The sequence below is a fragment of the Puma concolor genome, chromosome A2 (assembly GCF_028749965.1).
Source record: "Puma concolor isolate L17-30 chromosome A2, mPumCon1.1.hap2, whole genome shotgun sequence".
Lineage (NCBI taxonomy): Eukaryota > Metazoa > Chordata > Mammalia > Carnivora > Felidae > Puma > Puma concolor.
This window is the reverse complement of record NC_141668.1, coordinates 43,511,483-43,539,123: the sequence shown is the minus strand read 5'-3', so window position 1 is coordinate 43,539,123 and position 27,641 is coordinate 43,511,483. Positions and strand designations below refer to the sequence as shown.

At 46.1% G+C, this 27,641-nt stretch overlaps 1 protein-coding gene across 3 annotated transcripts in view; it reads left to right on the top strand.

The window, feature by feature from the left end:
• The window catches only part of EEPD1 (endonuclease/exonuclease/phosphatase family domain containing 1), a 204,985-nt gene that overhangs the window by 5,797 nt on the left and 171,547 nt on the right, over window positions 1-27,641 (top strand). The window contains exons 1-2 of one of the 3 annotated variants that reach the window (XM_086692624.1): window positions 23,364-23,484; window positions 24,026-24,170. The exons of 1 other annotated variant lie outside the window; for it this stretch is intronic. The gene's annotated coding sequence lies outside the window, so the exon portion shown is untranslated. Of the gene's footprint in view, window positions 1-23,363; window positions 23,485-24,025; window positions 24,171-27,641 lie in introns of those variants that run through there. One more of the 3 variants, XM_086692619.1, reaches the window with a different exon arrangement.

Sequence of the window (27,641 nt, the reverse complement as noted above, 5' to 3'; positions counted from 1 at the left end):
TTCATTTCAGCTCTCGACAGGATTACAGTGGGTTCTATCTTCTGGTCTCCAGGCTTTCTCCCATCCCAAACTGGAGCCTAAGTCACTTTTTTTACCATGTGATTGGCATACTGTATGCCCAGTATGGGGCTTGAAGTCACGACCCTGAGATCAAGAGTCACGTGTTTTACTGACTGAGCCAGCCAGGCACCCCTCCCATACGATTTTTAAAATAATGTTTACTTTTTGTTTTATTTTACTTTTTTAAATAATTAGTACAAAATTACATATTATGTATGTAATACACATACACACGTGTATATACATATATATATTCACGGAAGGAAATTTAGAAATTACAGGAAACAAAAAATCTATCACTCTCTTATACTAACATCTATTGGCATTTTTCTATAGATATGTCTATTTTGTCATTGTTGTTCAATCTGACTGCTTTATTGATTATCAGAGGAAAAACCCTGCAAATAGCTTTATAACAGCTTGACTATTCACTTAACTATCGATTCAGTTTTATGCATTCCCACCATCAAAAAATTTTTTTTAATTTTATAGTAATTTTAGATTTATAGAAAAGTTGCAAAATATTACAGAGCGTTCACACGTGTGCTGCATCTAGCTTCCCATAGTGTTAACATCTTGCATAGCCACGGTACATTTGTTGAAACTAAGAAATCCACGCTGGTGCCATACTATTAACCACAGATCTTATTTGGAGCTCACCATTTTGCTCATTAACATTCTTTTTCTGCTCCGGGATCACATCAGAACACCATGTGCATTCGGTCTTCATGTTTCTATAATCTTCTCAAATCTGTGAAAAGTTCCCAGTCTTTCCTTGTTTTTCATGACCTTGGCACTTTTGATGAGTACTGATCAGGTATTTTGTAGGATGTCCCTCAGTGTGGGTTTGTCTCATGACATTCTCATGCATAGATTTGGGAGAAGGATACCACAGGAGTGAAGTGCCCCGCTTACTGCATTGAAGCGTCTTTGTGTCTTTGTTAATGTGTATGTTCTTATAATTTTGATAAAGATAGAGCATCTTTCCATATCTTTATGGGTCCTACCACAGGGATGGAAAGTAACCCATCAATTATGACAGCGCTCCGACCCAGATAAAACCTCGGAATCCCTCTTGATATAGCCCTCCGGGCAGCCTCCTGCAGAAGGCCTATACCTTGGCACATTTTGCCAGTTCTGTTCTACATCATTTTTAAAGGCTGAAAAATAGTTTATAGAATGATTACACCCTAATGTGTTTTACTCATCCCGTATTGGGTCCCTATAGTTTTTTTTTCCCTTCCCTTTTTTTCCCAATTTTTAAAGGAAAAAATCCTAGTACATTACAATTATTGGATCAAAATGAATAGATATTTTTAAGGCTTTTGATGTACATTTTCAAATTGGCTCCAAAATATTTTCATGGATTTATATCCCCAATAGCAGTGAAAATGTTGTTTTCCTAAAACTTGTCAAAATTTGCTATTCTAATGAAAAACCATGAATAGGAAACTATCATTTCACAGTTGAGTCATTATCTTTTTATTGTTCTTATGTGAACTTCCTCAATTATTATAGATATTGAACTTTCTTTTACAGGTGTATTGGCTATTTATATTTAATACTTTTTCAATTATATGTGTCCTTTGTCTATTGGAAGATATTAGCATTTCCTCATTGATAGATCAAAACTATCAATCATGTATCCTATTTGTTGCAAAATTCTCCCAATCTGAAGGTTGTCTTTAAGTTTCGTTTATAGTGTTGTTAATGTACAGAAGTTTTAAAGTTTTATTTAGTGAGAACCCAAGTTCAGTTTTCACCCTCAAACGAGCCGGTAATCCTAGCCTAAATTATTAAACAAACATCTCATTCTTCAGTAATTTACATGCCACATTTGTCAAATATTTAATTCTTGTGTAATTTGAGTATTCTTTGGTATCTATTTCTTTCTGTGGAGTTTGTATCAAATTCTGTACCCCTACTTTCTCATATCTTTAGCATAGTGTTATAATACTGTTTAATATTATATAGAACAAGAGCCTCTCATCATTCTGGTTTTAAAAAAATTCTAGCTATTCCAATGATGCTTTTTTGGATAAATTTTAGGATTGTTGAGACATGTTTTTGATCTTCCATAAGAATATTTATTCTAATTACATTTAGTGTATGTTCTGGATTAATTGGGGGGAATTGCTAGCCTTACCATATTCAATCTTTTTATTCAGTTAGCTGGTCTTTCACTTTATTCACATCTTACATATCCTTTTGAGAAGAATTTTGCTTTTTTTCTGAGTTTTCTATGCCTTGGATTCTTTAGTCAAGTTTTAACTGCCCAATTGAAATAATAACGTGAAGAAGTGAACTTTCCAGCAGAAATGTCCGTATGGGCTGGAGCAAAGGAGGTAGACGACCAAAAGTCCTTGTCAAAGGAAAGGTCACTTGCAATAACTTGCAGGTAGACAGAGTGTGGCAGATGGAGCCAGGCTTGGGGTCAGCTCCCAGATTCACATTCACCAGCTTGGGATTTACTCCTATGGGCCTCACACCTTCACTGGGAGATGGGGATAGTGACCCTGTAGAAAGGTTAAGACTGGAGCTTGTGTGGGCAGAGTATCCAATATGGTACCCAGCACATTTAAGTGCTCAACGAATGATTTATTTAAAAAAAAAAAAAAAGTCATTCCTCATTCCCCCTTCTCCCACCCCCAGCTCTAGGCAACCACAGATCTGCTCTCTGTCTCTGAATTGGCCTATTCTGGACATTTCCTTTAAATGGAGCCGCACAATTTATGGCGCTTTGTGCCTGGCTTCTTTAGCTCAGCCATCTACGTCCAAGGTTCATTCATGTGGTACCATGTATCTGCACTTCATTCCTTTTTTTTTTTTTTAAGTTAATCTGACTTTCTTTTTTTTTTTAATATATGAAATTTATTGTCAAAATGGTTTCCATACAACACCCAGTGCTCATCCCAAAAGGTGCCCTCCCCAATACCCATCACCCACCCTCCTCTCCCTCCCACCCCCCATCAACCCTCAGTTTGTTCTCAGTTTTTAAGAGTCTCTCATGCTTTGGCTCTCTCCCACTCTAACCTCTTTTTTTTTTTTTTTTTCCTTCCCCTCCCCCATGGGTTTCTGTCAAGTTTCTCAGGATCCACATAAGAATGAAAACATATGATATCTGTCTTTCTCTGTATGGCATATTTCACTTAGCATCACACTCTCCAGTTCCATCCACGTTGCTACAAAGGGCCATGTTTCATTCTTTCTCATTGCCCTGTAGTACTCCATTGTGTATATAAACCACAATTTCTTTATCCATTCATCAGTTGATGGACATTTAGGCTCTTTCCATAATTTGGCTATTGTTGAGAGTGCTGCTATAAACATTGGGGTACAAGTGCCCCTATGCATCAGTACTCCTGTATCCCTTGGGTAAATTCCTAGCAGTGCTATTGCTGGGTCATAGGGTAGGTCTATTTTTAATTTTCTGAGGAACCTCCACACTGTTTTCCAGAGTGGCTGCACCAATTTGCATTCCCACCAACAGTGCAAGAGGGTTCCTGTTTCTCCACATCTTCTCCAGCATCTATAGTCTCCTGATTTGTTCATTTTGGCCACTCTGACTGGCGTGAGGTGATATCTGAGTGTGGTTTTGATTTGTATTCTCTGATAAGGAGCGACATTGAGCATCTTTTCATGTGCCTGTTGGCCATCTGGATGTCTTCTACTTCATTCCTTTTTAATGGACAAATTTTTCTGTATAGAGACACAGCATTTTATTTATCTGTCAGTTGATGGACTTCTAGGTTGTTTCTCCTTTTGGCTATTATGAATAATGCTGCTGTCAACATTTTTGGACAAGTTTTTATGGAGATGTAGTTTTCAGTTAGTTCAAATGGGAACTATGTTTAACCCTTCCAAGAACTGTCACGCTGTTTTCCAAAGTGGTTGCAGCATTTTATATTCCTAACGGTGGTGTAGGAGGTCCCATTTCTCCACATCCTTGCCAACAATTGTCTTTTTTATTTTAGTCACTCTAGTGGGTGTGAAGTAGTATCTCATGGTAGTTTCGATTTTCATTTCCTTGATGGCTAATGATGTGGAGCATGTTTTCATATGCTTGTTGGCCATTTGCATATCTTTGGAGAAGTATCTATTCAGATCCTTTGCTCATTTTTTAAATTAAGTCATGGGGTTTGTTTGTTGGTTTATTTATTTACTTGTGACAGAGAGAGAGAGAGAACAAACGAACGAGTGGGTGAAGGGCAGAGAGAATCAGAGAGAGAATTCCAAGCAGGGCTCCATTCTGTCAGCAGGGCTTGAACCTTGAGATCATGACTCGAGCCAAAACCAATAGCTGGTCACTTAACTGACTGAACTATCCAGGTGCCCCGAGTCATGGGTTTTTAAAAAAGATTGTTGAGTTGTAAGTTTTCTATATATATTCTAGATACAAGTCTGTTATCAGATATATGCTTTGCAAATATTATCAGACATACAATTTGCAAATACTTTTCCTATTCTGTAGATTGTCTTTCTGCTTTCTTATGGTGTCAAACTAGCTTCGGCCACAATCAACTTTTATTGGAAAGCAATTTCAGAGTGCCCTGGGTACACAGACCTCTTTGTTGGCCCCTCTTTCATTACTCCATCCTTTCCTTCTCTCTCTACAGATGGATTTCACTGCTTTGTCTGAGCTAACCAGCCCAGGCTGAGACCAATGCCTTAGTCTCCATCCCAAGCTCCAAAAAGAGAGTACCTGATTGTTTTCGTTTAGATGAACTGTGTGGCCAGAGAGGCCACTATCATGTAATAGAAGGACAGCTCCAGGGAATTATTGAGGGCTGAAAATACACCCTTAGAGTGATCTATCGTCAAATTGAGCATAGCCCCCAAATCTCTGTACCTTTCTACACAGCTCTCTTCATTTGGGCATCACCGTCTGCGAGGGAGGATGGGGATGGGGTGGCTCCGACGAGAGATGCAGTAGAGCATTTTCTCCCCCTCCCCCGCCACTGTGCTCAGGCAGTCATTCCAACCACCATTTGATATACGGGTGTGTGTCAGATACTGTCCTCGGTGCTGAAGATATGGGTGAAACCCCAATACGTTTGGGGGCTTTAGATGGTTCATTTCGTGTACCAAGACATTTTAAAATACACAGTTTAAAATTAATTAAAACCAGATTATAATTTTTTGCTTACAAAAAGAATTAAGGAATATTAATGAGGAACACATCTATACCTCCTCCAACCCTTTCAAAATCTCTTTTCTTTCTTTTCTAGCAGCTAGTAGGTAGATGCCCCAGAACATCTCAGTTGTCAAATTCTGTCTAAAGTCTACCCAGTGTCCAGTTTCCTGCTACAGCTTGGGACCTGTTTCTCTCTACCCATGCTTCCAGTGTTATCACAATCATTCGATAACTTGGCCAGTAAAGACTAAACTCTTTTCAGGGGGTAGGGAAAAGGGAAAATATGAGTAGGTAAAGAGAAGTTATCTCCAGCTGGTTAGGAGTGAGAAGCAAGAAAGAACATCTCTCCATCATACAGAGATGAATGGGACCAGGTGCTCACCCCGTTTGGCAAAATAGCCTCCCAGGAACACAGATTACAGGCCAGTACACCTCTTCTTGGGACTGGGGAGTATATTGGGAAAGGTACACACAGGTTTGAGGGGTATGTCAAAAAGAGTAGCAGTTTCAAGAGGGGTAGAATCCATCATGTGGCCAAAGAGTGATTCAGAGAGGAAGTTTCACTGCTTTTTTTGTTTAATGTTTATTTATTTTTGACAGAGAGAGAGAGAGAGAGAGCGCACGCGCGCGAGCATGAGAGGGGGAGGGGCAGAGAGAGAGGGAGACACAGAATCCAAAGCAGGCTCCAGGCTCTGAGCTGTCAGCACAGAGCCTGACGTGGGGCTCAAACTCACGGACTGTGAGATCATGACCTGAGTTGAAGTTGGACGCTCTACCAACTGAGCCACCCAGGCGCCCGAAGTTTCACTGCTTCCGATTTACAAATGGGAAAAATTAGGTCACCGGTAAACTGCAACTTGAACGCTATGACCACCCAGTCGAACCACACTCCTGCTCTTAACTGAACCACCACCTTCTCCAAATTTTACCAGGCACGTGCAGATCGTGGGTCTCAGCCCACAGAATGCACAGGGCCCCACCAGGCTGGTGGTGAAGAAGAGCTGGGCTCTTCAACACGTTATTTTTCATCCTGCCCCTGGAAGGGACAAAAGAGTGCACAAATTTGGCTTCCTTTCGCAAGGAACCAAACTGAAATTTGAAAGGGATTTCCAGTGGCTTGATGAGGGGAAGCCTGGCTGTCTCCTCACCAGGCCCCGTCTGCCTCGTTCCACGGGAGCAGCTCTGCCAGATGACTATTTACAGCCCGCCTGCCCTCCGTTGCTGCCTGGAGGGAGCCCTCCCTGACTTGAGCCGCTGAGCATTCAGACTGCCCCTGGGTGCTCCGATGAGTTGAGAAGGAGCAGCACACACCGCATGTGAAGTGTAGCTGTCAAAAGGCCATCCATCCGCCTATATGTTTATTCATGATCTTTTTGGACTTTCCAATCAACCAAACTTGGCAGCTTGCCCGTCCATGCTGCAGTGGGGATCTGCTCAGTCTCCGACCCATAAGTCAAGAGAGCTGCGCTCGCTGCCAATACACTGCCTGGGACACCGGCCAGGTGCCCGGGGGTGGGAATGTTATTGGATGCTTGATAAATATTTGTCGAATCTTAAATAAATTCACTTCCTGAAACCCGCTCAGAGATAGTGAACGGGCAGAGGGAAGTGAGAAAGAGTGCCCTTCTCTTCTCCTAGGAGATTGATTCAGTTATTACGTTAGAAATAGACACGCGAATTAGCGTGTGCTCAGAGCTGGATAGAAATCTACCCATTACCCCGAATAAAATTGAATATATTCCGTGACTCTTTTTGCTATCATTGGGTTAGGTTTTTAGGGATTTAAAAATGATACATCTATAAAACTGAAAGCCAGAAAAACTCCACAATGATCTAAGATCTGTCTGAACAAAGAGAAGATACGGTCTTGACCCTCTAAGGGGTGCACGTGAGAAATGCCGATTCATCCCCATACATACACTGTCCTAATAGCAGTCCCGGGGGAGCTTGGAGGAGTTAAGAGGTTGGAGGAACGAGATCATTTGGGTCAGAAGTGGTCAGGGAGGTTATTTATGCAGAAGGTGGGCATTCATTCATTTTTTTTTTTTTTAAAGAAATATTTCTGGGCACTGCTCCTGCTAAGCACTGATATCAGAATGAGCAAGATACAATTCTTGTCTCCAAGGAGCTCCCAATATTGGAAGCACCGCCAAGTCAGCCAGCACTTGCGGTACCAGCTGATGCTGTTCTGTGTGACATGCGGGGGCGGGGGGGGGGGGGGAACACCATAGGGGACAAAGACCCAGCTGAGCGAGCTAGACTATAGGGGAGGCTTTCTGGAGGAAGTATCTCTGGAACTAAATCTTAAAGACCGAGTCAGACAAAGACAATGAAGGATAATTGCAGAAGAAGGAACAGCACGAAAGAGCTTTGGGAAGAGAAAGAAGTTAGGTTTTGCTGCACTGAGAGATCTCCGAGCTGAGGCCATAACAGCCCGAGGGGCAAATGGCAAAGGGTTTTGTGGACTCCGCTGGGGGAACCTCCAAACTGAGGCGGGAGGCCTGGAATCCCATTAGGACACGTGATACGAGTAAATAGCAATGAGGTGCCATTTGGCTTTGACAGTGGAAAGAAGTGAGACAGATGGAGAGACCAGGGGATATTTTGGGTGTACGAGTCTGAGGTAAAAAATTTTCTGTGCGTTTGTGGGCTCACTAAGGAGGCTGTGGTGGCTGGAAGTGGGAGTGACTAATGCCAGATGCCAAGGGCTGTGAAGGGGCTGAGATTTTCCCTAGCTGTAAGGTAATGAAGAAGCCTGCCACAGTTGTGTGGGTGCTGACAGAAGTCTCCTGAGACAGGGACCGGAGGCTTTGTGACTGCCGGTGACAGCGGGATCCAGAGCAACCGATCAGTTCCCTGAGCCTGCAGGCCCGCAGGGGCTGTGCATGTGAGTCTAGATAGACGTCCCCCCCCCCCACCCCAGGAAAGGGGCGGTGGACTTGGGGAACCCACCACCTTCTAGCAGGCTGGTCTGTATCCGGGAGGAAGCTGTGATCTCATCCCTCAAGGGCGCTGGCTGCAAACACCACGTCTGGAAACTGCCTGGGACCAGCTAAAGAAAGATCAAGGCCCCAGCAAGATGTGTAGGAATGCCAGTTGAGAGTAATGAGGATCTGGGTTCAATTCCCGGCTCTGGCTCTGGTGAACTTGGGCAACAGACTTAACCTCTGTGAGCCTTTGTTTCCTCACATACAAGATGGGTACTTTGTAGGGTCTGGGGGAAGATTAAACGAGGTCCTATTTACAAGATACGGCACAAGAGCTGGTGTTCAACGATAGCTCAGTAAAAGCTGCTAGAGTTAGTATTCTCTCTCACACTCTCTCTCACACACTGTCCAACATTTCAAGTCCTCTTTTTCTGCAATTCCAGAACCTTCTATATTCAGTTTCCATGTGGCTGTCCCTACCAGGTTCTGCCTTTGTCCAGCCTCCTTGGGCTGAAACCTCTAACTGGACAGCACAGCGGGCCAGTGCATCTATCTTCCAGAAGCTGTGGTTGTGGGGTGCTGAAGGCTCGGAGCTGCCCACTTCCTCCCAAATTATCTTTAGCCCAGCAGGGACCACCCCACTCAGGGGCACCCAACCCCTCTTCAAAACCCAACTCATGACTGATGGACACAGAGTATAAAAGTCTGGCCTTCTCGTCTTATTGTGGAGTCAACTCCAAGTGACAATTCTTTCTCCAGAGCTCCCCCTGGGAAGGTTGAAGTTAGACACCAGCTGAGACCACATCCCTGCCTTGCCCTTCCTCCCTCACTCCCTTGTCTGGAGAAGACCTCCTCAATAAATCAGATGCACTGAATCCTTGCCTCAGGCTCTCGGCACCTCCTTGGGAACATGGCTCAGGACTGACAGTCGTCTTAGTTCTTGATTCCGGCTTCCCCTCAGACAGTGTCTTTCAGGACTTGAGTCCAGGCGATGGAGCCCATCAGAGCAACTCTTGCCCTTAACTCCAGCCCCGGGTCTTCTTCAGGGGGAGGAGAACCATAGTCTTGCCAGAACAGGAAAGGAGATTAGATAATACTCAAATCATGAAGTGTATGACCCCTCCTCCTGACTTATCCAGGCCACATTTGTACCCATTCTGCCTGCAAAGTTGCTGCTCTGTGTTTGACTTCTTTCTCTGCCTTCTCATTTGGCCATGAGCACATAAGGGGCAGGAAGCGGGACTGAGTGGTGGCTGCATCCTCCGCATCCAACAAGGGTCTACACGCAGCAGGTGTTCAGCAAGCATTAAGGATCAGTGACAGCCAGGACCACAAAGAAAGGCAGTAAATGACCAAAGTGAAGGCTCATGTAGGGACCCATCAACGGACGCCCCCCACCCCACCCCATAAGGTGGAAGATCCCAAAGAGAAGCAGCTGCCAGTTCCTGGGCATAACGTGTGCCAGACGTGAGTGAGACTGTGTGTGCTCCATAGATTCTCGTTTAATTCTTACAATATTCCTTGGAACATATTATTGTCTCCATTTTACTACCGAGATCATCAAAGCTCAGAAAAAGTAAATAACCTGACCAGCATCAAGCGTGAGAAAGTGGCAGAGTCAGATTTTGAGCCCTGCTCTAGCTGTTCTCTTTCTCTTTCTACTATGACGTCCTGAAGCGTTTGGAGTCGCTCTTCCAGGAACCTGAATCCCTGTGGGTGCTTGAGCCAGAAAGGGCTGGCTGGTGGCGGAGTCGCAGCGGGCCGCGTGGGCAGCTGGATGGGGGTGGATGGGGAGTTTGGAAACGGATCTGCTCTTTTACTGGGGCTGACGGTCGGGAGCAACACAGTTGCTGCGAGGAGCCAGCAACAGGGCGAAGCTGATGCAATGATGGTCCAGCCCCTGGAGAAGCCAGGCTGGTGCCCGATCTGCTCAGACCTTCTGGCTCTGGGCAGGCAGGAGCCCTGGGCGCTGAGCTGTGTGACTCTGACGGGCCTCCATTTCTCATCAACTGAGGGAACGGGGTGGCCGTTGGAAGGTTTCTTCCAGCTCTGAGTCCCTGGTTCCCAATCAGTGAAAGGTCTGATGCTTCCCATCCCTCTTTGCTCCTCTCTGTGTAAATCCTGGGCTGACGACCAGCGATCCAAGTCCCTCAGTCCAGCCAAGGCGACAGAAAGCCTGACTTTCTCAGCCCTGAAAAGAGCTGACAGGCTGTTCTCTGGGCTCCCCTCTGCAGGCAGCATTGACAAGGGCTGGAAGAGGGGGACTTTGGCACGGGGGACTTCTCGAGTTGTTCCACAGAGGACCTCTTCTCTTTCCCAGGCATAGTGACAAATACTGCTGCTCCCTCTGGCTGTAAGGGCCAAGGGGGTGTGGACAAGTTTCCCATGCCCGGGCTCTTAGGAAAATCGCAAGCAAAGAAAAAAATGCGCATGGGCTTTTGGCTCAGCTTCCTGGCCTGATGCCAGATGGCCACCGGGTTCAAAATTACATCACCATTGACTATCTGAGTAATTTCTCTGTTTGACCATCTTGGAAGAATAGCTACCTTGGCAACAGATTGTTATCAGTTCCTTAATGATTTGGGCTGAGGAACAAGTTTCCTTTATGCTGAAAGCCAGAGGCTTGAGAGCTGGATTTGGATGGCCTCCCCCTCCCAGGTCACGAAGTGGATGCTACAGTATTAAGAAGCGGAGCTGGGTTTGACAGCCACGTTTGCCTGTTAAGCGGCAAGGGCCAGGCCAGCGGTGCTGGGATCCCCGATGTCACCTGCCCACCTAGCAGTGGACTGACTGCTCACTGAAAGCTGCTCCACACCAAGAGAGGATCCGGCACTGTCCCGAGTGCAATCGCCCCTGGGTCCTGCTGAGGCCACTGGGCGCTCTGTTCCTGATGCTTCCACTCTCCCCTGCTTCTTACGGCATCTGTCTCTCACTCACTGGATGCCACGCATTGTTCTCTGTGCTTCGGGTGAATTTGAAAAGCAGGAAGGATTTTCCAGGAAATATCTAAAAAAAAAAACAGAACAAAACTGGGAGGTTCACAGGTAAATAGTCGGTAGAAAAAGGTGCAGTGTGATTTTTAAGGTCCACGTGGAGTTGCAGAAGGTGGGAGGGGAGTTGAAGGTGAGGATGTGAAGCTCAGAAAGTTGAGGTAGTTTGTCTAAAACAACACATCTGCCAAGCGGTGAGGCTGGGATTTGAACCTGAGTGTGCCTCGTGCCCGAGAGGGGTGGGATGATGGGCTACATCAGTGAGAGCTGGTAGAGCCCTGAATGTGCCTTTAAAAAACAGCTCTGTCTGGTAGCAACTAGCCCTATGCCTTTGACCATGGAGGGGATCACAAATGCTGTTGAACGAATGATTGTCCACATGTGTGAGTCTGAGGTTCTCTTACTGCACATAAGCTCGGACTTACAGGGCTGCCCTGCCTTCTCCTGACTTTTGATCTTGGGCTTTAGCGAGGCAAAAGCTTCCAAGCTCCAGTAGACCTTCCTAATGCCTCCCAAAGTCTTCCCACAGGTAGCAGAAAGGTTACCCAGGCCAGGGTGTCGGGCTTTAGCTGACAAAAAGAGGCTATATTCAGTCCTCTAAATCCAAGGAAGAAAAGGCAAGGCATAACAGAATTATTAAAGGCCAACTATTTTGGGAAGCTATGCTTTACATATGTAGTCTCATTTCTAATTTGCCATGAGCCTACAGGTGATTATTATTGTGCCCATTTTACAGCTCAGAGCACTGAGGTCCAGAAAGGGCAAAGCATGTGGGGTAACAGAATTAAACTTGTATTGTGTATAGCAGATATTGAAATAAAGACATGTCTTTATTTTATAAATATCTTGGATTGGAAGTAAAGGCACTCACCAAGGGAAGCAGTGGCCACATCTTCAGAGACCAGCATTGGTAGAAGATGGAGAAGGAAGATTCTGCTATTTTCAGTAAAGTAATTTAAATCTGAAAAAGGAGTTTACCATTTTTGCTTGCTTTTAATTTGTTTGAAAGGGGAAAATGAAGGGGTGAGCATGGAAAGCTCAGAGTGGGCAAGAGGGGGGTGGTGAGGAGGTCCCGAGTGACTGGTTGACTGTCGGTGCCCCCACCAGTGCTGGGAACTCAGGCCACTTCCTGTATGGCCTCAGTCCTGCCACTGGCAAGTAGCACTTTCAAACTTTAGATTTGAAAGAGAACAATAGACAGCAGTGTGGACGGACTTTTGATACAAGGGCTAATTCCTCAGCAGAATCTAGACTGTCAAAGATGAAGGCAAAACAGGAAGCAGGGAGAAAATGACCCCTGTGTTCAAGTGAGAGAATATTCTGGCATCTCTGAATTTCACGTTGAGAAATTAGGCCTTTAGGGGTGGCTGGGTGGCTCATTTGGTTAAGCGTCCTACTTCAGCTCAGGTCATGATCTCACGGCTCATGGGTTCAAGAGCCGTGTTGGGCTCTGTGCTGACAGCTCAGAGCCTGGAGCCTGCCTTGGATTCTGTGTCTCTCTCTGCTCTTCCACAAACCACACTGTCTCTGTCTCAAAAATAAATATTAAAATATATATACATATATATACATATAATAAATATTAAAAAATATATATACATATACACATATATATGTATATATATTTTAATATTTATTTTTTAACCATATTTTAATATTTTTAAAAAATATTTTATATATTTACACACATATATATACATATACATATATATGTATATGTATATACATACATATATATACATGTGTACATATATACATATATATATGTGTGTGTGTGTGTGTGTGTGTGTATATATATATATATATATATATATATATATATAAATATATATATATAAAAGAAATTAGGCCCTTACCCCAGACTGCAGTGCAACTTGAGCAAAATGCAAAGTGATGAAGAGTGTGGTCCACTGAAACATGGCACAGCTACAAGCTCCTGGTCAGCACTTTGAAATTAACAGCGGCCCAAATGTGAATTTCTCAGCTCTTTGTAGATAAACTTTTTCTCCCTCAGTTTTTAGATGAAACCAGTCAAATCTCTGGGCTGCGCAAAAGCTTTCCCTTGCCCTTGTCAAATTTCCCAGCCACATTTACGTTGTAAGGTAAAGAGCTTCTATTCCCCAGCGTCGTCTTGGAGATTGTTTGGGAAGGAATCGCTAGATCTGTCTCTTGGGAAGGAGAGTTAAGTCCCCAAGGACATAGTCAAGCACTGAGGTGAAGGACAAAAGAGGTTTCTGTTGGTCCTGAGAGGGAGAGGGGAGGAGAGTGAGGGAAGACGTGTGTGCATTTGGGTCCAGCTCCACCACCCTTTTTCTGAATTCCAGTACAGTTAACACAGAGTGTTCTGTAAGTTTCAAGTGTACAATAGAGTGACTCAACAGTTCTCTACATTACCCAGTGCTCATCACGATAAGTGCACTCTTTTTTTTTTTAAGATTTTATTTCTAAGTAATCTCTATACCCAGTGTGATTTTCGAACTCACAACCCCATGATCAAGAGTTGCACATGCTGAGTCAGCCAGGCACCCCAATAAGTATACTCTTAATCCCCTTGACCTATTTTGCCCATCCCCCCCCCACCTGCCTCCCCTCTGGTAGCCATCAGTTCTGTATAGTTAAGACTCTGTTTTGGGGGTTTGTCTCTTTTTATTTTGTTAATTTGTTTCGTTTCTTAAATTCTGTATGTGAGTGAAATTATATGGTATCTGTCTTTCCTTGACTGGCTCATTTTGTCCAGCATTATACCCTCTAGCTCCATCCATGTTGTTGCAAATGGCAAGATCTCATGCTTTTTTATGGATGAGTAATATTCCATTACGTGTGTATATCCATTCATCTATTGACGGACATCTGGGTTACAGTTTCCCACCACGTTTTTATATTCACTACAGTGGCTGACCTCAGACTGTTCTTGGTGCAAATGAGTTTTAATTTTGTATATGGTAGAAACTGGCAAAGGGGCTGAGTTTTGCACTGGACTGATGTGGGCAAAACTGACAGGGCAGACCCTGAGCTGGAGGGGCCACCAGGGTCTGGGTTGCAATTATTCCACCAGCCACATCTGTGGGGCTCTGTGCTGACAGCTCAGACCCTGGAGCCTGCTTCGGATTCTGTGTCTCCCTCTCTCTCTGCTCCTCCTCCACTCATGCTCTGTCTCTCTCAAAAAAAAAAAAAAAAACACGTAAAAAAACAGAAACAAAAACAAAACCAAGTGAGACCCCACTCAAAAGTCTGGGCTGCGGATGGACGTTTAGACAGGCCTGGCTGGAGGCTACAAGATTATCATCCACTAGTACCAAGCAGGACTTTGTATTCTCCTTGGGCTCTTGACTGGTCAGAGCCCCGTCTGCTTTGAGCTGGTTCTTTTTCTTTCGGATACATTTAAAGAAAACTTCCAGTTCACCCCAGAGCCATACTGCACACGCTCTTTGTGTTTGAACAGGGGCTGTAGGGATTAATTCTGTGGGGTATGCATGCCAACTTTCTTCGGAAGGCATCAGAGACCCTACTAACCTTTCATTGGCCGTGTCTTCCCCATAGCACCAACTCCAGGCTCACCCCAGAATTGCCTTTCCAGGTAACCACAACCTAGTCCCAGTTACTGATGTCCGTCAATAAGAATTCAGAATCCCAGCCCGCCCACTTTCTAGCTGTGTGGACTTTGACAAGTTACTTGCCTATCTTGTGCCTGTATTAATTTTCTTAACTGAAAATGAGAACACGTGAGAAGCGTTTGGCAAATGTTTGGCACATAAGGTGTCCTTAAGGAACAATATATTTGGGGGAAGTTTGAAGAATCTCAAACCATGAATAACTCATAATTAAATAAGCTGACACTTACCTACTATTCATAAAACAAACTGATGAGGTATGAATTTATTGATAAATTACTTAAAGCTTTATTTAAATAAAAAGTGTTTCTTGCACAAGAGGATACCTGTATAACTTTCCAAAATTGTTCATATCTAATCGCATTGAAATGTTCCTAAAACATCGCTTGGCTTGTATTATTCTCATACTCACACGTTTTCATTTTTCCTTGTGCTGGCTGAACACCGAAGCCACCTCTGTACCCCCCACCCTCTGGGCCCACGATAGATACAACCCCAGTCGTTAATGAGGCCCTTTCCATCACACCCCTGTTTCAGGCCCATTTGTCCACCTGCCCATCTTAAAATCACGCCCTGTAATGCAGAGAGGAAGGGCTATCCTGTTTCTTGAGTCACTGGGCTTGGAAGAAGCTAGTCACAAGAAGGAGCATGAAAGAAGGGTGGGCTGAGTGGAGATGAGCTCCTAAATGAGGGGGGACGAGGGGCGGGGTAGAGGAGGTGGGTGGTTGCGGGCTAGGGAGACAGCCAGAAGTGACTGTTGATTGGTAATGAAGAAATGAATGCAAAAACCAGGAAATATAGGGGCGCCGGGGTGGCTCAGTCAGTTGATTTTGGCTCGGGTCATGATCTCACCTTCACGAGATCAAGCCCTGCATCGGGAATGGAATTTGCTTGGATTCTCATTCTCTCTCTCTCTCTCTCTCTCTCTCTCCCTCCCTCCCTCCCTCCCTCCCCCCAGCCCCAGCTCTTGCTCCCTCTGTCTCTCAAAAACAAATTAAAAAGCTGTGAAAAACAGCTATAAGAACATGAACATAAATGTTGATGGAGGGGCCCGAATCCTTACACATGTTCATGGCCCATAATCTCTAGGGTCACTGGGTGGAATCTACCGGTCCAGTTTTTATAGTTTTCCGTTCTGCATCATAATCTTCTGTCACTTGGCCACTCAGTAAAGACAGTAAACACGCTGTCTTGTGTCAGCCGTGTTTGAGAGAATAAAGGAAGGGATCTATGGAGGGTGACGCTGGAAGGAGGCTCCCAGCACACAGAAGAGTCTGGGTCATCCACAGAGAAGCCTAAATAGTACAGGAGGACCTGGGGCAGTGGTCCAGAGAGAAAGGTGATGGGCAAACCTCAACCCCAGACATTCCCATTTTCCCTTTTGGCTTCTCACTCCCTCTCCCCATCACTCACATCCTCCCTGCCTGCCTTGTAATTTGTACTCTGTTTTGTTCTCTCCTGTAAGGATGAAGGCACCAGACGTTAGACCTGAAAGTAATTCTGACAATATCTAGAAGCAAATTCGGGGTCCCCCCGTGTCCCCCTCCAGTCGTTCATTGTACCACATGGTCTTGGTGTTGCCTTCCCACTGAAACAGTCCAGGAGTCTGTGCTGATTTTGCAAGAATAAATAGTTGTGGTTCAAATCTCTTGCTCAATTTTTCAGATCTGGAGATTTTGCCATATAACCGTTCCAATGCCAAGAATTCATACCCCTGAGGCTTTCTTCTCATCATTTAAGATTTTCAAGAAGATAATTTAGCCTCAGTACTGGTTGCCAGATTGACAGCCTTAAAAACAAGAGGTGAAATCCAATCTGGATGGAGACTGTGCCGTTGTCTATTTTTAGGGAAAAGATTATTCACCCATATGGCTAGCTGGGAATAGAGCATGGCTGGGGGCAGGGGTGGGGTGGAGAGTTAAACCGGCCGTGACCCTAAATCTCTTGCTCTCAGCTTGGGTGGGGGGGGTGCAAGAGTGGAAGGTGGAAGGGATACGAATTGTTCTGGGAAGGGTGTAAACCAGACTGTCCCGAAAACCACTGGATACTTTGCAGAGTGATAAAAATAATCCTTCCTTCTAAAAATAGCCCTTCTGGAAACCAGAGGCCTGGACTGAATTACAGTCACTATGTATTGAGCCTATACCAAGGTACCAAGGCCCCAGCTGGTTCTTTGCAGAGTTTATCTGGTGTAACCCTGCTCCAACCCCGTGAAGCAGGTATTTCTGTCCCCACTGACAAATGAGCACGGTGAGGGTCTGAGCAGGAAATCAAAGTCAGCTCGTCACTTAGCCTCAATCATTTCCATTTTCCTCAAATCTCCTAGGCCAGAAGTTCCCAAACCTCATTGCACACTAGGATAAACGGAGGAGCTTTAAAGTATAAATTCCTGGGATCTACCCCGGTCCTATTAAATCACGGGGTTGGGTAGGGGCAGAAATATTTTTTTAAGTTCCTAAGGTGATTCGTATGGACAGGCTGAGCTGAGATACAGTTGGGGACACGTTGATTTCAGGAGCACCCAGGGACACCACCTCCATGTTCCCCTGGCCTTGGGCCCTCAGTGTCCTCCAGCTACTCTCTGAGTCTCTCCACCGAGCCGAATTCCCTCTCACCTCAGAGCTGCCCCACCCGGCCTCATGACTCTGCTTGGATGTGACCTGCTCATGGAAGTGAACCCTGTGCACCTGAGTAACGTGACAGGTCTCTGCTCTTCTCTCTCAGAACACATCCCAATCTGTAATTCTACATCATGGGAATTTAAAAAATTGTCGGTCTCGTCTGTCAGTAGGCGCCATAAAGGCGGGACTAAGTCTGTTCCACCTGAAATTGTACCTCCCGGGCCTTATATGGCTGAAGGAGGCGGGGAATGAATGAAGGCCTGGGAGGAGCGGGCAGCAGGAATAGGGAAACACAGTTCCGGGCCTGGTTTTGTGCTAATTTCCTGAACAACGGTTTGGGGAGCCCTCTTCCTCTCTGAGATGCTCTTTCCTCACCTGATGAGAGATGCTGGATCACACCCGTGGGTGTCAAACCTCAGGGAGTGTGGGAATCACTTGGGGGGCTGCGTAAGGCTGAGTCTAGCCCTACTTCACGCAGATCTCACGTGGGGCCAGGTCCGCATCCTGAATGAGCCCCAGAGATGCTGACACTTGTTGGTCAGTGGCGGGGGCGTGGGGGAGGGGTAGGCATTATAAGGAACACTGAGCTGGGTGAATTCCGAGGTCCTAGCTATGGCATTGTGTGGTTTATTCAGTTAGCAAACCTGAGAACCTGGCATGAGGAAGAAAAAGAGGACTGAGCGAAAGTGTTACTTCTCAGAACTTCCCTTCCTCCCACAGCTAGCAGCCAACACCGTCTGTCCATAAAATGTGTTGTGGAGATCTCGGTGCCATGTCCTCTCAACTCACCACACTCAGAATCACCACTTTTTAGCATATGGGAACGCAGTACAATGCGTCCATGTTCACAGTGTCCTAGAAACACTGAAATGTTGTTAGCCGGTTCCAGATTCGGGGCCCCGGACGCCCTAGTTCATCGCTGCTGGGAATGCACATTGCGGGGGGAGAAAATGCTAGGCAATCTTCTCTCTCTCCTTCCTCCCCCTTTAAAAGACACCAAAAACCACATAAAGCCAGTGTGTAGCTTAGGAGCTGTGAGGGGACCATCCCTTAATCACTGCTCATGTCACTGCTTTGCCAGTCACCCCAGAAGCCCCTCTACGGCCTCTCCCCACTCCTTCCCTTTTCCTAAAAGTAAACACTCTCCTGACTCGTGGAGTTACCACCTCCTGACATTTCTTTACAGTCCCATCGCCTGGCGGTGCATTCCTGGTCTCTCGAGTTCCGTCTTGCCGTTTCAACGCATTTGTTGTCTTTCAGTGCCATTGGATCTACAGGTTTCCCTCCTCCGTCTAAAGCAGAGGAACATTTAACCTGCAGAGTTTCTCACAGTCTGGATCTTGCTGGCTGCCTATTCATGGTACAATTCAACGTGTTCCTCTGTGCTGTGTATTTCCTGGGATTTGGCAGCTGAAATCAGAGGTTTCATTAGGCTTGTTTCTAATCCTTTTGGCAAGACATTAGGTGGCAGTGTATTCTTGCATCGGGAGGCACATAATGTCTGGTTTTCTCTCCCTTCACCCCCCTCTTTTCCCTTCATCTTCATTCTCTCCCTCCTCTTCTTTTCCCCCTTCTCCTCCTCCTCTGTCTCCACTCCCAGTACACGGTCTGTGGTCCTTTGTAGGGCAGCCCCAGGCTCCAGATGTGGAAGTGGACAGGAGCGGAGGTGGCCATGTGCTCAGCTGGGGGAACAGGCTTGTGCAGTCATGACCTTGGCCATACCAGCTGACCTGAGCCCAGATTCTTCGACCACAGAAGAGTTAACATTTTTAAGGGGTTCTTCATCCTGCTGTAGCCTCGAGTCCGCTGAGCATGGCTGCAAAGGGCGGTCCTCCTCGGCACAGCCAAAGGGCCCCGGGAGCGAGGTCCCCCGCTTGCTGGTGTGACGTGGGTGGGTTCCTCAGCACAGGCTTCCTGTGTCTTCCCTCAGCGCAACAAACCATCCTCAGTCCCTTTGCAGAAACAATTTTGGCCTTTTGGGCCTGACTTTTCGGAAGCCATGGAGACATAGTCCAAAAGGATTCATGGAAAGTAAGTGGCCTGGTTTTTGTTTCCCTTTTTCGGCGGATGCCGACGTTCTCTTGCTGTTTGTGCTACAGACACTCTGTGAATGTGTTTCTGAGTGAACTTCTGCCTGTTCCTGTGAAATTTCATGATCTTCTAAGTGAATCGCTCGGCAGTACAAACACCGATACTGAAGAAAAGAACCGTGGGGGAAGACTCACATAAGGTTCAGTAAGAGTATGGAAACATGACCACTTCTGTGAGTCCACACATTGGAAACTCAAACAGTAGGGAGACTTCACTTCGCTAGCTCCAGGAGTAAAATCATTTTCTTTGCCGTTGTTTTTGGCCTTCTGCTGATAAGCACTTTGCAGAATAACTAGTTGACCTAGCTCAGTCTTGTCTTTTCTGGGTGCGAGCGTGTATTTGTGTGTCGTTCACTTAACCCTCGACGCAGTATTTCCAGATAACAGTGAAGATGGAGTTACTCTTCTAAATGGCTCGCTCTCATTTTTTTTTTTTAACGTGTATTTAGTTTTGAGAGAGAGCGAGCACGTGAGCGGGGTAGGGACAGACAGAGAGGGAGACAGAGGATCGGAAGCAAGCTCTATGCTGACAACAGAGAGCGCTCTGTTCAATGTGGCAGTTAAACTCACGAACTGTGAGATCATGACTCGAGCCAAAGCCGGATGCTTAACCGACTGAGCCACCCAGGGGGCCCCAGGTGGCTCTCATTTTGAGCACTGGAGGTTTGTCTTGGGAATCCCATCAGGGCTGAAGATCCACCAGAAGAGATAGAAGAGGGTCTGTTTGTACCCTTGTCGACCAGGGCCCGCATCCTGTGAGCATTAAGAGGAAAGTAGAAAGAGGAAGTAAGTTGAACATACCGATGTCCTTTGGTTTGTGGATCTGTTGAAACTTGCAGCTGTGGCCAGCTTGGTGGTGGTGGTTGTTTACTATATCATCTTGGATTTGAAGGCTTTGCATCTCCTTCTAAAGCAGTGTGTTTGTCCCTTTGCACCCATGGCCTGAGTCCCCAGGGCGTGGCCAGCCCTCTTCCTCAGTCATCCTCGCTGACAGGCCCACGCCCCCAGCCTTCCACAGGTGTGCTCACCACAGTACTCAGTGCACATAAGGGGACAGCTATCTTGATCTGGTTTTGCAAGTGCCACGTCTGTGTTCCCTCACTTCTCTTGATAATGTTCCTGGGAGGCCATAGCTAGGCCCCAGCAATTATGCAAGGCCGACCGTTTGCCTAACTCCCCGTTCCGTGGCAGAGACTGTCTCTGGTCTCCTGTTCTATAAATGTTCTATTAAAAAAATGTTTCAGAGACCCATCTGTGTCACAATAACAAAATCCGGTGCAATAGCATGCTGCCTGGTGGGAGCAAAATTCAGCTCTTCAATAATCCAAAATGTGTTTTCTTCTGCTTGTCTCCCTCATTTTCACAATAAGTAACGTTGCCGTGTTTGGCTCCCCACGATTCCAGCAAATTCCTGTGTAGAGCCCATTTAAAGGATCGACTTGCTTTGCATACCTCGAGGAGTTCAGCGGATGAGAGAAATCGAACTAACCGAGAAGTGAGATGCTGATGTTCTAAAGCTGTGTTTCCACTTCTTTTTCACATGAAAGGATGTCCCAGACATCATGAAAGTAAATAATGGTATTTTTTAGGGTGGCATACTGACATAAGCTGCCTGTATTAGGTGTAGCCGGGGTTTTTGAGTTTTATGGAATACTAAACGCTAACATAGAAAAGCAGTTAAATTTGAGCATGTCGTGCAAATCTGATGGGGCTTAAAAAGACATTAATCCTTGAGACGAAATGTCTGGTTTGCTTAGGCTCCATATGCTGTACTGTCCTCGCAGAAACTTTCACAGCACTGGATGGCTGGTGTCCTAAATCTGTGACAACCCATGATGAGTCTTATATGTTACACGGTTAAAAGTATTATCTCGCTGTAAGTCTGGTTTGGTAAAGCTTTGCTTAATTTAGACATTAAGAAGAAATGTTCTCTTTTCAATGAAGTAATTTCCATAGTTTAAATTGAAGGGACATAAAACAATTGTTTTCCCCTAAGAATCTATTATGTCACAGATGTAATTCAAGTAGGCTTTGGAGAATACTGCGCTTTTGTCTAATTAGCAATTACTTTAGAGATTGGGTGATTTCCTTGGGAAAGTTGTTCTATTAGGATAGAAGGTCACACATCTCTCTGCCACGTACACAAACACATGCCTTCTGCCTCACACATCTATGCTTCCGGTCACTTAGCCTTTGAAGCCGATTTCCGGGCCTTTCTACCAGGGCAGAATGTACCTCTTCTTCCCTGAACAGCAGCCTCCCGCCCCCCACCCCCACCTCCCAGGTCCATGGTTTCAGAAAACGAAACCGAAGCCTCCACTTTGCAAATCCTCACAATTGCCAATCTCATATGACAGTTCACCCGCAGGGAGACCAAGCCAAGAGAATGAAGTTAATTTGTTTGAAATGGCCAAGTCAAATACAGGCACACCCCAGCCCCCCAAATAAAGAGGCGCAGTTACATACATGATAGAGGTACAAAACATCAAAGACCAAATATTTATTTCTCAAGACAACAGCGGCACTGAGCAAGCCCTGAATCTGTTGGCCCAGGAAGCCCAGCTGCAAAGGTGAGTCCCCCAGGTGACTCCCAGGGGCTGCACTAACCTGTTAGGCTACTCCATGTCTTGTACATTTGAGGCCTGTGGCCTTAAGACATCTGAAATGCCTGATCAATGCAGAAGAACCCAAAGGGTCTGGCCCCAGGAGCCAGTGCACAGGGCCAGGCTATCCGAGGGTCCTTTTTCATGGTCTCTAGTGTTGGGCTGTCCTCAGGTCTGAAATTCCACAATGACAGATTCAACCTTGGTTTCCTGGTGTGCAATTGTCCTTGTGGCAAGAGAAAAACAGTATGTTGAATCATCCCTTTACTCTAGAGCGTCACCGCTGCCTGTCCTCAGACTGTATCTCCAAAACTCCCCGATTTTTTTGAGTAACTCGGGTCCCAAATTTGGAAGACAGCTCAGCCAAGAGAAAAATTCTCAACCATAAAAAATTAAAAAGAAAAAAAAAAAAAGGGAGGGTGCCTGGGTGGCTCAGTCAGTTGAGCGTCTGACTCTTGGTTTCAGCTCAGGTCATGATCTCACAGTTCGTGAGATCCAGCCCCGTGTTGGGCTCTGCACCGACAGCATAGGGCCTGCTCAGGATTCTCTCTCCCTGTCTCTCTGCCCGTCTCCCACTCTTGCTTTCTCTCTCTCTCTTTCTCTCTCAAAATAAGTAAATAAACTTAAAAAAAAAAAAAAGGAAACCCAAAGCAAAGCAATTAAAGCTTTAATTTTTTATGGCCCATGTTTCTATAAATGTAAAGACTAATAGACATCGTGAAATATTAACCAAGTCAGTAATCCAGGATTATGTATAATGTCAAATTGGTCCCCATTGTCAATGAAAAAGCTATCAGGCAGCAGTTTCTGAAAACAAACACAAGCTTCCAGATGTCCCAGCAGGGGAGTGAGAGCACACTCAATGTCTCAGTTTTCAGAAGGGCCAGTCTTGAATGGATCAGAAGGCTGTTCTGGACTCCAGGGCAGGGCAGGAAAGAGAACTACACAGGAGGATACAGGCCAGACCTACAGGAAATCTACAGGGGGCTGTGATCTGATGTAGCAGGTGCCTTTGTAGAGGGGGTACCTCTGGCCAGGATTACATTCTGGAGCCATATTTGTTTATGTATCAGTGGATTGTATCAGAGGGGAGGCCCTGCTAGAGGTTGAGCATGTTTTATTCTTTCCTTCAGGGCACATGAGCAGAGGAGGGGCAGGGGCAGAGGCAGAGAGAGAGAATCTTAAGCATGTTCTACGGTCAGCAAGGAGCCCGATGCAGGGCTCGATCTCATGACACTGAGATCATGACGTGAGCCAAAATCAAGAGTCAGATGCTTCACCAACTGAACCACCCAGGTGCCCCAGGAGAGTTCATTTAGAGGAAGGGGACATGCGGCCCTGTGTGCCAGCTAACCTGGAACCAACTCCGGGCCTGGGAGGAGGTCAAGCACGTGGAGCTGACCTAGGGAGCAGCGACTGGAGCACCTTTGGTTGGCTTAGTGCTTAAGGTATGTGATTGTCCTCCCTAAGAGAACCAGTGCATCCTGGACAGGCTTCCCAGATGGCAATGGGGCTTCTCAGCAGAGCTGGGCAGTGCTGTTGTCAGGGCAATGGTCTTCAATGCAATACCACGTGTCAGGGAGAAAGACCATCAGAACTGAACTGATTGGCTCTAGTTCTCTCTTCTGCTGTTATGTGGAAGTTGGGTCAACCCACTTTGAGGACAGTTTGGGATGCAATGGGACAAGAAGCCTCAACAGGGAAATACATTCTGATCATAGGGTGTATAACATGAGCAATTATTTTGTGGCAGAGCTGTTGTCTGCTGACCCAACAATCCTTCTCCGGAAGAGACCTTTCTGGAAGAACCCACCTCCCATGACAGAGACTTAAAATGCCAAATGCTCAGTCTCCCAGATCATCTTTGTATGTGGTCCGGTTTGGGTCAATTAGACCACGGGATAGTTTACTAGGAGTTTGAGGGGGATTTTTTTTTTCTCCTGATAAAAAGAGAGGGATAAGCCTCTTTCTTTCTTGTCTTAAACACAGTTTGAATGTGGACATGACATTTGGAGCTGTGTCAGGAATATTGTGACCATGACAGAAAGGCCAGGAGAGTCACATAGAAGTCAACTCAGGACTCTGACATTGCACAGCCACCAGACCAACTACTTACCTCAGGACCTCCTGTTAGGTGAGAAAATACCTTCTGCCTTTATTATTATTATTTTTAGTTGGGTATCCTATTAATTTTAGTTGAAAACATTTCCATTGATTAGTAATGTCTTTGGTTGTAAATGACAGAAAACCCAGCTAACCCTAGCTTAAGTCATAGGACATATACTGTTTACTTGACAAGAAGCTTAAAGGTAGATGGTCCTAAAGTTGGTTCATTGGCTCAGCCATATCACCACGTGGACTCTTTCCACAGGTTTTCAATAGACTCTGATCTCTGGTTGTCGTCTCTTGGTTGCAAAATGGCTGCTGCAGCTCCACAATTCCATCCTTGCATTGGATGGGATGGGGAGAGAAGAGCAGAAAGGGGTCTTTGTCCCCAGCTACCTATTGTCAGGGAAGAATATCTTTCCCAGGATCATATGGCATCCATAGATCAGTCACTGGCAGAAAAGGAATGAGAGAGCCATTATTGACTGAAGTCAGGTACTATCGGGCATCTGCTTTTTTCTTCTTCTGCTGCTCTTTTCCTTTCAGGCATGTTCACTGCCCTTGCTTGCAGGCCTCCAAGTGGTCTCTGGGGGATAGTCTGTTTTGGACTTCTGTTAAAGATCAGAGAATGGTTGCTACCCTTTGAGCTTCGCTCTATCAGTTGGGCCCATAATTGTTCGTTCCCCAGTCCTAACTGTTTGGAGATGTTTTTAGGGAAAACAAAAACCAAACTAAAAACACAACTTCCTTTCTCCCTAGCCAGACCCCAGATCAGTGGTCGGGAACAAGGGGTGAGTTTGCACCTACATCCCAGTGGACATTTGGTGATGTCTGGAGACATTTTCTGTTTTCACATCTGGGAAGGTGGTAGTGTTAGTGGTGTCTACTGGGTAGAAGCCAGGGAGACTGCTAAACATCTTGCAGTGCACAGGACAGCCCCCTACGGCAAAGAATTACCCAATCAAAAATGTCAGCAGTGCTAAAGTTGAACAGCTTGGCCCTAGAGGGTGGACCAAGCCAGAAAGCCATCTTTCCTCCTTAATGCCTCCTTGCCTGTGCCTCAGGCCCTTCTAAATAAAAAGAATGTCCATATTCTATGCCTCAGGACACCAGCTTGCCCCTGGGCAGTAGCAGGGACCAAGTAAACACCGTGAACTGAGTAGTGGTGTCCATTCGCTAATTAAATAAACGAATCTCTTCTGAGTATTTTCACTTTTGGAAAAATTGCAGCAATCACTACATGACTTTTATACAAAATTACAAAGTGTTGCAGCATCGGCAACAGGGTCTCCAACTGCCATTGCATCAGAGACGGGCTCTGTGGGAGGAACGTGACAGGTTCATTCCGCTTCTGTTGATGAGCTTTGGAAGTGAGGGAAAGGGCAGCAGAGAAGCGTTCTAGCATTAGCACGGGTGTACAATTGTTTTCCGGGCAGGGTCTACCCACCCCTGTCTACTTTCCCTTTATTTCTACCAGCTCAAGTGCAAACTTGAAGTTACCTCCTCTTTAGAGCTGTCATTCCTTAATTTTCTCTCTTATAACATACCTTCCTATTCTTATCCCATCTTCGCGCAAAAAGAGAGACAAAGTGAGGGAAGGGAGAGAAATGGTGCAGGTAAGCAAGAGTCTCCTCTTTCCAGTGCTAGAGTGGGCTATTTTAGGAGACATTTCAGAGTTTTCTCCTCAAGTAATCATTCCACCAGGTGACCGTAGAAGTAAAGGCACAGGTTTGGCCCCTGTTATAAAGAGGCCCCTATGCGAATACAATGTCGTAAATCAGAAGTTTCTCTCTTGTGTAACTGAGTAGGGGGTTTCAGGCCACAGGGTGGCTCAGGGGTGTCCAGGTCCTGGGCCCCTTTGTTCTGCGAGCTGCTTCTACCTCACTGTCAAGGCTGGCTGTGCCAATTCCCACTGTCACCCCCACATTCCAGCCAGCCCGAGTGGAGTATTCCCCCTTACCTTCAAGGGACATTACCTGCACGCGGCATTCAGCACTTCTGCTCAAATCCAACAGGCCTGGACTTACTCAGCTACATCAACCTACTAGGGTGGGAAGTGGAAAATGCAGCCTTTTTTGTGGGGGGGGGGGGATGGGGGTGCCAGGGTGCTAGCTACAACGTGAGAGTTCTGTTGCTAAAATGCTTGCTAAGTGTCATGCTCTGTGTTGGGTTTTACAAGGATCACTTCATTGAATCCTCACAATAAAAATAGATACAGTTTAGTCTCCATTTTACAAACCTCAAAGCTGAGGCACAGAAGAAAGTCCCCACCCCAGCCGCAGCTCTTTATTTGTTAAGGGAGTGCTGGTGAGGGAGGTGGGGAGGAGGAAAGGACAGGATGGAGAAGAGAGAGGAAGCCGGTAAGAGGTCAGTTTCAGGCAAATTCCCAGCCCCAACTTGATCCCGATCCTGCAGAAAGCTCTAGAACCCAGTTGAATCTTGGAATTTTCCCTTCAGGCGAGGGAGCTGAGCATTCACAACCACCCACAGCAGTCAGGTGCTGGCAGTCACCCTGGAGGGAGTCCCCAGGCGCTCCCAGTGCCCTGCCCCGGCTGCCCAGCCAGCTCCAGGAACCCAAGGGCAGTTCTCTGAAAAGGGTCACAGGGATGAGAGAGCAAAATTCAGGAGTGACGTGGGCACACGGAACCAGTAGGAGGGGCTGAGGGGCTGCTGGCAGGGCACTGCAGTATCCGCTACTCCTGCTCAATGGCACCTCCCTGCACATCCTCCTGGCACCTGGTTAAAGAAGTCCCAGGACCAAGTTCGCTCAGCAGAGTTTGTCATGTGAGCGGTCAGGCCTTGCTCCCCACCCCGACACGTGCATTTTAATTGATCACACTTAGAAAATGTTTGCCCTGAAAAATGCTTCATTAAATCACTCATGGAGTGATATCTACTGAGCGCCTTCTGCTAGGCTCCGATGAGGGGCTGGGCATACAGAGGCTAATAAGACAGAGTGATCCATTTCCCCCCAGGAGTTCACTGGCTGCAGGACTAGAACGGCGGAAAAATGAATCAATTTTAGATTTAGAATAATCAACATAGTAGAGAACTGCTTTGTTCAGGGCATTTGGAGGTGAGAGGGAAGAAGCAGAAAACATTTGACAGGGTGACATTTGATTCTGGGTTTTAAAGAATGAACATCAGCCCCCTCCCTTTTTTTAAATGTATCTATTTTGAGAGAGAGAGAAAAGAGAGAGAGAGAGAGAAAAAACGAGCATGAGAGAGGGAAGGGCAGAGAGAGAGAGGGAGACAGAGAATCCAAAGCAGGCTTCATACTATCAGCACAGACCCCAACGCTGGGCTCAAGCTCACAAACTGTGAGATCGTGACCTGAGCCGAAGCCGGCCTGAGCCAAAGTCAGACACTTAACCGACTGAGCCACCCAGGCACCCCAAATAGAAGCCCTTTTAAGCAGCCTGTGCAAAACCATGGTAGTAAAAGGAGCTGTGTCTGTGCTGTGGGCCAAAAAGTTGCTGGATGAATGAGAGTGTGAAGG